The sequence below is a fragment of the Danio rerio genome, chromosome 25 (genome assembly GCF_052040795.2).
Source record: "Danio rerio strain M-AB ecotype USA chromosome 25, GRCz13ab, whole genome shotgun sequence".
In the NCBI taxonomy this organism is placed as follows: domain Eukaryota; kingdom Metazoa; phylum Chordata; class Actinopteri; order Cypriniformes; family Danionidae; genus Danio; species Danio rerio.
This window is the reverse complement of record NC_141045.1, coordinates 2,600,646-2,613,949: the sequence shown is the minus strand read 5'-3', so window position 1 is coordinate 2,613,949 and position 13,304 is coordinate 2,600,646. Positions and strand designations below refer to the sequence as shown.

The 13,304-nt window shown below is 36.4% G+C and overlaps 1 long non-coding RNA gene across 1 annotated transcript; it reads left to right on the top strand.

Moving 5' to 3' along the window:
• Positions 1-639: 639 nt before the first annotated feature.
• LOC141380855 (uncharacterized) lies at positions 640-5,769 on the top strand. The gene is made up of 3 exons (XR_015526081.1): positions 640-775; positions 3,342-3,476; positions 5,342-5,769. It is a non-coding gene; the product is annotated as an uncharacterized LOC141380855 (long non-coding RNA).
• The last annotated feature ends 7,535 nt before the right edge of the window (positions 5,770-13,304 follow it).

Below are 13,304 nucleotides of genomic sequence, written 5' to 3'. Positions count from 1 at the left end.
CAGCCAAATCCAGCTAAAACCAGCCTGGTTTAAGCTGGATATAGCTGGTTTTGGCTGGACTCCCAGCCTGGCTAGGCTGGTCAAGCTGGTTTTAGCTTGTCATCTCCCAGCCTGACCAGCTAAGACCAGGCTGGAAATGGCTGGAAACCAGCCTGGAAGTGGCCAAAACCCCTCTAAAATCAGCCTGGTCGACCAGCTAAAACCAACCAGCCAAGGCTGGTTAAAGCTGGATTTTTCAACAGGGCGTATATTAAAAAAAAAAAAATGTATATCTTAAAAACACAACATATTACTAAAACTGTCAGCGAAAGTCATTTCGTTATGATGTAGAGAGAAGTTTTCATGTCAAAACACTGGAACGGTTTTTAAAGTAGCTTAAATATGCCATCTAAATTGTAAATAAACAGAAAACACACATGAATCACAATAACCTGTCAGTTAAAATTAAAATTACACAATACACTTTGTTTATCTATATAGGATAACATGATATTAATGCTTATAATATTTTAAGGTCGTCGTACCTTGCACTTAGCAGATTGGAGTCTAAACCATAACCGTAGACTGATTGACCGCAGCCAATGCCGTCGTAGTAAATTTTGACGAACAGAGTTACCATCCAATCAAATTCCAGAATTTAAGTTGCCGTTGGTAAAGGCGGGATTATCCGGTGTCAGTTTCACGTGAGGCTATATAAATACAGCACGGGTGCAGTGTGACTCTCATACGCGGTTATTAATAATAACAAAATAAAATCTTTAACAAACATCCCAAGGTATGTTGAAAGTGCTCTAATGTTATGGATTGTGCCTCATTTAATGGTTTCATGGGTCATCCGGGGAAAAACGATTGCAGTTTGTAAACATTACCCTAAGTCAAGTTTACCACAGGAAATCTATTTAGTCTAAGTTAGCAAGAAAAAACAATGTATATCGCATATTTATAATGTTTGCTTTGTCATTAATGTTTTATGTATTGAATAATATTTAAAAATGTGTTTTAAACAGACCATTTCAATGTTTGTATTTGGTATGTTTTTCAAAATATGCTGTATGTTTATGTATGTATCCATATGTATGTACATTTTTAAATAGATAAACGTTTATTTGAAATATATAATTAAGAAAAATTAGTTGATCATGATTAAAACAAGACATTTTGTCAATACAAATATCTAAATCTAAAAACCTAGACACATCCATGATGTATAATTTTATTTTCTGGTGAATTTATCCAAAATATGGGAGTTTATTCTTTCCGTGGAGGTATTCGTTTATTTTTCTTTTTAATTTAGTATATTTTTCTTCTTCTTAATATTAACCTTAATATGGTTTTCATGTTAAAGTGTAAACCCGCTGAAGTTTGACAATTATTTGATTAATATCCAAATAATATTTGCTTCTCAATTAGGGATGCAACGATTATAGATTTTGGTTGTACGGTTATAGTCTGAGGAATAATCACAGTTTCACGGTCATCGCGATTATTATGCATTCATTAATTTTAAAATGTTACTAGTTTAGAATCACATGAAACTATATATTTTGAATTTGAAGTATTATTTATTGCTGCTCAGTAACCAATTAATACAGCAAAACTCTATATATTTTGAAGTATTATTTATTGCTGCTCAGTAACCAATTAATACAGCACAAAATAGTAATAAAAAACAAACATTAGTCCATTATTCTTTAGACTAAAAAATAAGTGTAAATATTTTTTGACATAAGTAATAATTTTACACTGAAAAGAAATCACAAAACAATTAATAAATAATTAAATAAATAAACAACAACAATAATAATATTTTTATAATAAATATAATAAATAAATAAATATTTTTTAATAAGAATAAAAAAAAATTGGGCTAATGTAAATCTAATCTACATATTAGCTAAGTATTCCCCTTTTAAAGAGAATAAATCTAGTCAAAGGCTGATGAATCTCTCTGCAAGGCACTTTTGATTAACTATATTATGAACTTGTTTGGTTTTTTCATTTTGTATGTTTTTTTCTCTTTGGGATAGATGCACAAGCCGCGCGCTTCCATTGGAAATACCGAACTTGCACATGGTAAAAGATGGGATATGTGAACAGCCCTTTTTTAACAGCCTCAGCCATAGTTAAAATCAGCCTTTAATCCAGTGTGGGTGCATATTAGCCTCGCGCACAAGCTTCGAACTTTAATCTAGCGCACAGTCGACATAACTTTTGTTTAGCTGCACTGAAAAAAATGTTGCATGCAGAACTGTTGCAAACAATTTATTTGTGTTGAATTTAAACAAACAAATTAAATTTAATAATGTTCAACATAATTTTTTTTGTTTAAATTCAGCCCAAATAAATAGTTTACAACCACAAAAAAAAAAAAAATTGAGTAAATCCAAGGAATCATCTTTCAATAATTTTTTTCAGTGTGTAATAGTTTTGTTCAGTGCACAAACGCGGTGTTGAGAAGCCTTTACGGTTAATTAACCACGGTTAATAGTGAAATCGTTGCATCCTTATTCTCAACTAAATCGATTTATAGAAGTTTTGATGTTTGTTTTGGAAAAAAAGTAACATCAAGAGAGAATAAAAATTTAAATATTAAAAAAATGACCAATTTTGCATAACGAGCTGGATGATTACATATGTACACTTCCTGACAAAAGTCTTGTCGCCTATCCAAGCCTATCAAATAATAACTTGACTTCTAGTTGATCATTTAGTATCAGAACTGGCTTATATGAAAGGCAAAGGCCTCTAGATTACGCTTATTTGAGCACAATAAAATATAATCATGTCTGACTCCATCATGAGCTTGGAGGACTGCATCCATATATCTCTGCAATGACTCAAATCACTGATTAATAGTCATCTGGAATAGAAAGCGTTCTTGCAGAGCTCCCAGAGTTCATCAAGAGTCTTTGTGTTCTTCTTCAAAGCCTCCTACTTCATTTTACCCCAGATAGGCTCAATAATGTTCATTTCTGGTGACTAGGCTGGCCAATCCTTGAGCACTTTGATCTTCTTTTCTTTCAGGAATTTTGATGTGGAGGCTGAAGTATGAGAAGGAGCGCTATCTTTTCCAAATGATTAACTAGAAGTCAAGTTATTATGTGTTACTCTTACAACTGGGATCAAGGCTTTTGTCAGATAGTGTGCATTTTGTGATGACAAAATCTTCAACAACAAACACATTAGCTTCAGTGTACCTGTGTTAGACACAAGGCATAAGACATTTAGTAAAAAGTAAAAAATCAATTCACAATTGTCTTTAAATTAGACTTTATTTTTATATTGAATGAATGAATTTAATGTAAAGCATGATTTGACATGTTCTTGTCTTTTTTCTACAGGCATATATTGGCCGATAAGTTCATCCAGTGTGGCCCTAAAAATACATCGACATATAAGTCAGCACTGCTCTTCACTTTTTCCTCCATGCAGCTTGTGACACTACAGAGTTTGGGGTTTCCAGAGAGGAAAAAAAGGTCAGGCCTTACACATGCTCACCGCACACATATCAGGAAAAAGCGTTACTGTGTGGCCGAGGGGTTAAAAAAAGATTTGGGGGGAGCGAGAGAGAGGAACTTCCCTGAGTATCGGCCGCTGCGGTCAACTTTACGATACGGAGAGAAAAAAACTGGGGTGTCAGGCATAAGAGTTATGGAAACCAAACGACAGCTGTTAATATTAGCAGCAAAGATGAAAGGTCTGCAAAATAAACATGACAGACGCACAAACGTAACAACTAGGGTCAGAAATGTACTTCGCTTTTTGAGGAGCTGATATTTCAACGTTCTTTTTTTTTAACGTTAGTAATTGTCCTTTTAATTGTATCTACGGTAATCTAAAATTGGTCACCGTGTTCATAAGAAAATTTAAAGGCATCTCATTGGTCGTTGTGGTTTAAAGCCAATCTAAAAGCCTCCGATTGGTCATTGCATTCAAAAGCATATTTAAACACGGCTCTACATGTTTTTGATTGGTCGTTGTATTCGTAAAGCAATGCCTATGATTGGATGTTATATTCGTAAGCATTTTAAACATTAGCAAATGTTTTTGATTGGTCATTGTATTCGTAACGCAATGCCTGTGATTGGTTGTTATATTCGTAAACATTTGTAAACACCACAAAATGTTTTTGATTGGTCATTGTATTCATAAATCAAAGCCTCTGATTGGTTGTTGCATTCCTAAGCATGTTTAAAGACGGCTCTACATGTTTTTTATTTGTCGTTGTATTCGTAAAGCAATGCCTATGATTGGATGTTATATTCGTAAGCATTTTAAACATTAGCAAATGTTTTTGATTGGTCGTTGTATTCGTAACGCAATGCCTGTGATTGGTTGTTACATTTATAAGCATTTGTAAACAAGACTAAATGTTTTTGATTGGTCGTATTCGTAAAGCAATGCCTCTGATTGGTTGTTATATTCGTAAACATTTGTAAACACCACAAAATGTTTTTGATTGGTCATTGTATTCATAAATCAAAGCCTCTGATTGGTTGTTGCATTCCTAAGCATGTTTAAAGACGGCTCTACATGTTTTTTATTTGTCGTTGTATTCGTAAAGCAATGCCTATGATTGGATGTTATATTCGTAAGCATTTTAAACATGAGCTAATGTTTTTGATTGGTCGTTGTATTCGTAATGCAATGCCTGTGATTGGTTGTTACATTCATAAGCATTTGTAAACCCGGCTCTAAATGGTTTTGATTGGTTGTTGTATTCGTAAAGCAATGTCTCTGATTGGTTGTTGCATTCATTAGCATATTTAAACACGACTCCAGATGTTTTTGATTGGTCATTGTATTCATAAAGCAAAGCCTCTGATTGGTTGTTGCATTCCTAAGCAAGTTTAAACACAGCTCTTCATGTTTTTGATTAGTCATTGTATTCGTAAAGCAATTCCTAAGATTGGACGTTATATTCGTAAGCATTTTAAACACGACCAAATGTTTTCGATTGGTCATTGCATTCATAACGCAATGCCTCTGATTGGTTGTTACATTCGCAAGCTTTTGTAAACACGACTCTAAATTTTTTTTGATTGGTCGTTGTATTCGTAAAGCGATGTCTTTGATTGGTTGTTACATTCATAAGCACATTTAAACACAGCTCTAAATGTTTTTGATTGGTCGTTGTATTCGTAAAGCATAACCTCTGATTGGTTGTTACGTTCATAAGCGCATTTAAACACAGCTCTAAATGTTTTTGATTGGTCGTTGTATTCGTAAAGCAATGGCTCTGATTGGTTGTTGCATTCATAAGATGTACATTCATCAAACTAATCAAGCTATTCAAGACTCTTGAACACCATGATTAATTGGATCAGGTGTGTTTATTTAGGGTTGGAGCAAAACTGTGCAGAGCTGCGGCCCTCCAGCAATTGAGTTTGAGACCCACGTTGGAACTCGGCATACTACATCCTCCATTTTCTCATGATCAAGTGACCTACCCGCTTCAGTTACATCGCTTCTCCCATTCATGAATTCTCTCGGGGGGCATCATGGGATAGCATAGTGTGCATCGGATGCAGACTTTAGAGTCTCAATGGAATTAGTAGGTGATCTGGGTACCTGTCACATACTGATTTTTGAATTCTATGATTTCGGACACAGTACTTGGCTCGTATACAGATTTTAGCATACTATATTGTCTTAATATTAGTTAAAAGTCTGTAAAAATACCACAATAAAAACTTGTTAATTAGCCAAGATGACATTTTCCTAGTAAAATGGGTAAAATATAAATAAAAAATATCCATAAATGTGTCATTTTTTTTGACTCGTGTTTTTTTTATTTATTTTTTTATTATTAGTTATGTATGCATTTTAATTACGTTGCGTGACCTTTTAACCTCAGGAAGTTTGAAAAAGTGACTTTTATTGGCATTTTTAATAGTTTGATGTGATATATTATCTGGTTTGTTGTTGTAAATTGCAATACAAAAACCTGCTAATACACCGTCAGTACATTTACACCCTTTTTACAATAGCCTAATTCAGGTTGCAGAAAATAACGGGTGTGCTAGCATTTACAGCAAGGGAATGACATCCGAGTTTGTTGTTGTGCTAGAGATAAGATATATTGATTACATATTATATATATATATATATATATATATATATATATATATATATATATATATATATATATATATATATATATATATATATATATATTATTTACATAATGCTTACAGCATATTATAACAGCTCGTCACAGAGTGATAAGCACAGTTATTTAGCAAAATAAACACTAAAGTAAGCGGCGTTCATCTAACAGATCTATTTGTGATAGCACACTCCCAATGGATATTGGATCAGACGAAATGGCCAAGCATCCAGCCCCAAATAAATATCTCATTGAAACCCCAAGTGATTTAACAAGAGAGAAGTTAAAGGTCTACAAGTCTTCGGATTCCTACAATGTTGTTCTGCCTGGTCATGTAGAAATAATCTTCCATGATTACCAGATTAAAACTTTGTAGTGCTAAAAACTGAGGATCTGCCCAGCCAAAGACAAGGAAAGAAGACGGAGCTGTACAAGGCCTGGGTAATCATCAACAAGCAGAACAGCTGCATTCTGACAGTGAACTGCACCTGTACGGCAGGGTATTTGAACGTACATCTTTACATTTCATTCTGAGCATTCAGTGTCCGCAGTTTAATTCACCATATTCAGGGCTGGAGTGGGACTCCTTTTCAGCCCTGGAGTTTCAAGCCTTAAACCGGCCCACCTCAGTTCACGACTGACTATATTAAAATAACGTCATTTAGAATTTCTAATGAGACGATCACGTATTTTTCAAGAAAACAGCTGCTTTATAAGTTCAAATGTTCAACGACCCAAACAGTATTATATGTCTTAACAATAAAATTGAAAAAAATAAATAAATAAATTTAATTAGATAGATAAGGATCGAACTCGGATCCTGCAGTGTGGTAACACAACGTGCTGACCACTGGACCACAATGGTGCTGTTGTTAAAAAATTCGTCTATTGACGACTTAATCTTTTTCTCCCCTTAGTAGATTTCTGATCAATTTATGTCAGATTTATTAATGTAGTAAATCATCTGATTTTCATTGAGCAGGTGTAATATTCATTAATAATTATTATTCTAATTTTTATATTCACTAAGGTGCCGCTGTTTGGAGTCGAATAATAGTTACGTCATCATTAAGAGTTATCATTAACTCTAAGAGTGAGACTATGGTCAAATAAATAAAAAAAAAAAAAAAAGTGCGACTGCTGAGAGTGCAAGCAGTTAGGGACACCGGCCCTCGCGGCCAAAAAACGGACCGGCCCACCGGGAATTCTCCCGGTCCTCCCGATTAGCCAATCCGGGCCTGACCATATTTAACTGTTTTTGATGAAATCATTGCTGCAATCAAAAACAAGTAATGTGTATGATTCAGCATAGTGTGAACTTACCTGATTTAACATGAGAACTGCAGAGTCCAGCATTTATAATTAGGTCCTCACTCCATTCAGCTCTTATGATGGCTGTTAGCCAAAGATGTCTGCAGTTGGCATTAAAAGCAGTGTGGTGTACGGTAAAAGTAAAATGTTTTATTTTTGAACTTTCGATTTTGGCATCCTATCAGCACAACACGACATGTTTGCTATTGCAAACGGTCTTTTTTTGATACTCGTATACACAGTTGAACCGGTGTGACGTCATGTGTGACGTAGGGTGGAAATTTCCCTATATATTATTTATTATAGAACATATTGTTTCCTACCACTAAAACTTAAAATGCACAGTTGAGTTTTCATCATCAAAAGTCGACAGAGCAGAGATCACCATCCAGGGTTCAACTCTAAGGATTTTTTTCGACTGACCCGATAGGACCAGTGGTTCAGATTTTTACTTGCCCTGTCAAAATTTTGCCAAAAAATTGAATTGCTATTTCTGAGCCACATATTTTAAATAATGTGACAAAAATAATGTCTGAGAATCTAGAATTTAAATATTTAAAACATGTTGAATATATAGCAGTATGAAAAATGTACAGGTATTTTTTGCAAAACCAAAGGTGGCTGACTTTAAACTGACGGCAAGTGAAGTTTTTAAACTAATTTCAAGAGGAGCACGTGATAGCTGCTGGCCACCTATCTACACTCATTAGTTAGCCAATCAGATCTATCCTAACCCACTATAAGTAGCCTAGCTAGACATTACTCCCTTATCTTTGTTTTCCGAAGAAACCCCCCATCCACCCCTTTCTCCTCCTTTTCTCCTTTACAAAAAGGGGAGCTCTCGAGAACCACCTGATCTCGTACTCCCCTCACATGCTCCATGGACCTGGCGGGAGCCCTGGGCTCAACTATCTCCGAGCTCAGGGTTCTCTCCCGGGACAGCATGCCAAACCTGCTTACACCTGTCAAGCAATATCTAAGTGTGAACTCTTGAAACTATGTAAAACATATGCAAAAACATCACTTTTTTTTGCGTTGTGTTGCACCCATGTAAATGTCTATTACAGACGTTTCCTTTTAGCTTCATATATTGATGTTGCCGTCATGTTGCCATCTTTTTGCTGTACTGGTTTTTACCAGGTTATGAAAAAAAATAACGTGCTCGTGACATCCAGTCAGATAAGAGGAAACAAAAAGAAATATGGTGTTTACGACTTCACAGAGAAGTTTTGGCTTAAAGCAGGGGTCACCAATATCGGTCCTGGAGGACCGGTGTCCCTGCAGGGTTTAGCTCCAACTTGCCTCAACACACCTGCCTGGGTGTTTCAAGTATACCTAGTATACTAACTTGATTAGCTTGTTCAGGTGTGTTTGATTAGGGTTGGAGCGAAAATCTGCAGGACACTGGCCCAACAGGAACAAGTTTGGTGACCCCTGGCTTAAAGGCACAAATTGTTTCTCAATTCTAACACCTTATTTGCATGCAATTGACAAATAGTCGCAGGCAAAACAACATTTTGTGACTAGGCAGCACTGGCCCGATCGGGCCAGTAACGATTCTGTCAACTGTCCCTAGCTTCTCTCATGCTGGCCTCGGGCCATCGGGCAGTCCTTATTGTTGAGCCCTGACATCCCACAGTGCAATTCACAACCAAACAAAAAACAGTAAATCATGAAATATGGAACTGGTTGATTAACAGACATGTTTTACAGTGTATGACCCGGATATAAGATTCTGTGTGATAAAGCGCTAAATCAAAATCGCACATTCTTGCGGTCTCACTCTTTACCCAACAGAAATGTCCCCGACTTGTCAGAGTGTTTGTAGAGAAACTTGTCATCGCATCTGCTCCCGAATCCAAGTTCCAGTGCAGCCGGGTCTCTTTTACCAGGGGCCCTTTTGTGTGGTGTGAGTGGGTCTCTCCATTCACGTCTAACAGCGGGATAATAGCCTTCTCATTCTCAACCCCCATCCACAGCCTCCTCCCGGCCAATTCCCCACTCTAATTGCGTTCCCTTGGAGCAGAAGAAGAGAAGGAGGGGGAAACAACGCAGGAGAAAAAACGCAGGACTCTTCATTCATCCAACCCCTGCGCATTGTTTTGGAACAACAAACTGTGAACCCCGCATTCATCGGCAAGAAAGAAGCGCAACGGTCAAAAGCGCTCAAGAGCCGGACCAGCGTTTTCCCGTGATTCGCTGAGGGTCCGGGACTCTGATGAGGTGGAGGTTTAATCCCCGCTGTGCCGGTTAATGGAGGTCTCCTCGGGGACGCATTTAGGTCCTCGTGTGGGAATCAAAAGCCACTCAACAATAACGTAATCAGCGTGTTTTCGCTGTGAAAAAGCTTTTTTTGGACAACACCCCCACAAAACCCTTTCAGGCGACCCGTTTTTTACGAGTCGGATTAATTCGCTGTGTTTTGTGTCCCCCGCTGCTTGAAGGATGAAGGAGAAGGTCTGAATGTGAAGAGATGAGGACACCCACTGTTTGAATCCGTCATGCATACGCGACCCTGCAACCTGCTTTAGCACATTTACCTTCCTTGGTGGCGGAAGATGCGTCGCTGGTAGCTACAGCTAAGCTGTTGGAAAGATAGCGCAACCACTGGATGCTTATGAAAGTTCAATAAAGAAGTAGGAAACCCCAAAGAACTTGAGTGATCCAATATAAAGTACATGAATTATGGCATGCAATAGACAGCTGACACTTTTGCATGACCTATACAGCCACACTGTTTGAACTCCTCATGCAAATATGACCATACTGACGTCACAACATTTAAGGAGTTGTGTAAAGGGTTGGCAGGATATAAACGTATTTAACCTGCACTTATGTAGAATAGTGTCTTTCCAAAAGTAATAATATTTACAAGTAATAATGCAAGTGCTGTCGCCTTACAGCAAGAAGGTCACTGGTTCGAACCTCAGCTCAGTTGGCGTTTCTGTGTGGAGTTTGCATGTTCTCCCTGCCTTGGCATGGGTTTCCTCCGGGTGCTCCGGTTTCCCCCACAGTCCAAAGACATGCGGTACAGGTGAATTGGGTAGGCTAAACTGCTAGTAGTGTATAAGTGTGTGTGTGGATGTTTCCTAGAGATGGGTTGAGGCTGGAAGGACATCCTAAACTTGCTGGATAAATTGCCGGTTCATTGCGCTGTGGCGACCCCAGATTAATAAAGGGACTAAGCCGACAAGAAAATGAATGAATGAATGAATAATAATGCATATTTCACGGAGTGTATTAAGTGTTTGTTGTCCTTGAAGATCTCAGATCATCATCTCTACAAGTCCTCGTAGGGTTGACAATCTTTTCACAGGTCTTGGATTTGATCGAGTGGCACTCCACAATCTGTAGACCTGCGAATAGAAAGCGAAGGAAAGAAATTGAGTAGCTGCTGTTCATTATTTATTTACACAACAGATATGAATGCAGTGTGATCGAATGCATTTGAAGAGTTGAATTGAACTGTCTCATACACACTCTGACTCTCAGAAGTAAAGGTACACGAGCTGTCAATGGGGTGGTGCCTTTTCAATAGGTACACATTTGTACTTAAAGAGTCCAAATTGGTAGGACTTAAAGCTGCACGATTCTAGCTAAAATGAGAATCGCGATTTTTTTTTTTTTTTTCTAAAATAAATATCACAATTTTTTTGCATTAACAGACATTTTTGCATTATATTCAACATTATATAAGCTAGAGTAGCTATACTGACACTGTAAAACATTTATTTTTATGCACAACACTGTGTTAGCTATGAAAGAAAAAAAAAACATATCAAATGCTTGTCGTAATCATAACTGTAAAATGTGCTATGATCATTTAAATCAGGGGTGTCCAAACTTTTTGGGCCGAGGGCCAGATGCAAAAAAACAAACGTTGTCGCGGGCCAAATTTTACATACATCACACAAACACGTGTGTGTATATATATATATATATATATATATATATATATATATATATATATATATATATATATATATATATAAATATATAAATACAGTTGAAGTCAGAATTGTTAGCCCCCCTAAATTATTAGCCCCCGTTTAATTTTTTCCCAATTTCTGTTTAATGGAGAGAAGATTTTTTTCCACACATTTCTAAACATAATAGTTTTAGTAACTTATTTCTAATAACTGATTTATTTTATCTTTGCCATGATGACAGTAAATAATATTTGACTAGATATTTTAAGACACTTCAATACAGCTTAAAGTGACATTTAAAGGCTTAACTAGGTTAATCAAGTTAACTAGTTAAGTTAAGGTAATTAGGCAAGTTATTTTATAACAATGGTTTGTTCTGAAGACTAAAAGGGCTAATAATTTTGACCTTAAAATGGTTCATAAAAAAATTTAAACCGCTTTTTATTCAAGCCGAAATAAAACAAAAGTTTTTCTCCAAAAGAAAAAATATTATCATACATACTGTAAAAATGTCCTTGCTCTGTTAAACATCATTTGGGAAATATTTAAAAAAGAAGAAATAAATCAAAGAGGGGCTAATAATTCAGACTTTAACTGTGTATAGATAGATAGATAGATAGATAGATAGATAGATAGATAGATAGATAGATAGATAGATAGATAGATAGATCATAACAAGAACTGCTGCTTAATTGAATGCATGTAATAGCGACACCCGGTGGTTATTTATTGAATTACGTTTATTTTTGTATAGCGGGCCAGATTCTATTGATATTTATAAAAAGCCTCGCGGGCCGCCACAAAACTAATTGCGGGCCGCAGATGGCCCGCGGGCCGTAGTTTGGACACGCCTGATTTAAATGATGTGCGCACAGGTTTCACTTTCACTTTCCAGTGCGGCTCATGGCTGCCGTCACTGTGATTAAAACACACACACACACATGCAAATCATTCTTTCTGCGCGGCTCTCAAACGATCTCTCTGTGCAACAAACTGAACGTTATTTACAACTTTATAACTTGTTATTCACAGCATATGCAGGTTCGGTTTACTAAAATTGCTGTCATTGGTGTGCTACGTGCACGCGCGCGCTTGTGATCAGCTCACGTGCGATTTTACAGCCGCAAATAAATCATTACATTAGACAGAAATTACATTTCTGGGTGAATTATACCTTAGAAAAACAGTATGCGACAATTTTAACGCCATTTGAAGCCTGTGCAGCCGCCTTTAAGCTTCTCTCCTGACCTTGAAAATATAATTGGCTGAATCGTAGAAAATCTGAATTAAGATTGTGTGTAGGGTCGAATCGTGATTGTGATCTTTTTTTTTCCTATTAATCGTTCAGCCCTAATGTAAACAATAAGTTGTCATTTAATAAAAATGTCAAGAACTCAATTTTGACAAAAATGGCAGATAGAACCTTATAATTCTAAAGTGACGATATGGTAAGAAAACAATAATAATATTAGGCCTGTGTGTAGCTTTACTGTTGCTTAAAATGCTCAATTTTGTATAGCCATTATGGTGGACTTGAACAGACTTTCAACATGTCCTGATTGTTAATTCACTGTAAAATGATGACATCAGAATACAACTGTAAAATATTCATAACTGGTAAATTGAATTATTTCGTTTAAGACATGTGCTTGTCATTTGTCATTGACTGCATCATAAGACCATTTGTTTTCACTTGTAAAGACTAGACATTTGTCATTATCAAATTACTTCTTGCATTATATTCAACATTATATAAGCTAGAGTAGTTATACTGACACTGTAAAACATTTATTTTCATGCACACGGCCACAAATAAATCATTGCCTAAAGACAGAAATGTTATTTCTGGGTAAATTATACCTTGTAAATACAGTATGTGACACTTTTAAGGCCATTTAAGGGTGTTCATGTTCCTGTGAAGACTTGTGCGACCGCTTTTAAGCTTCTCTCCTGAC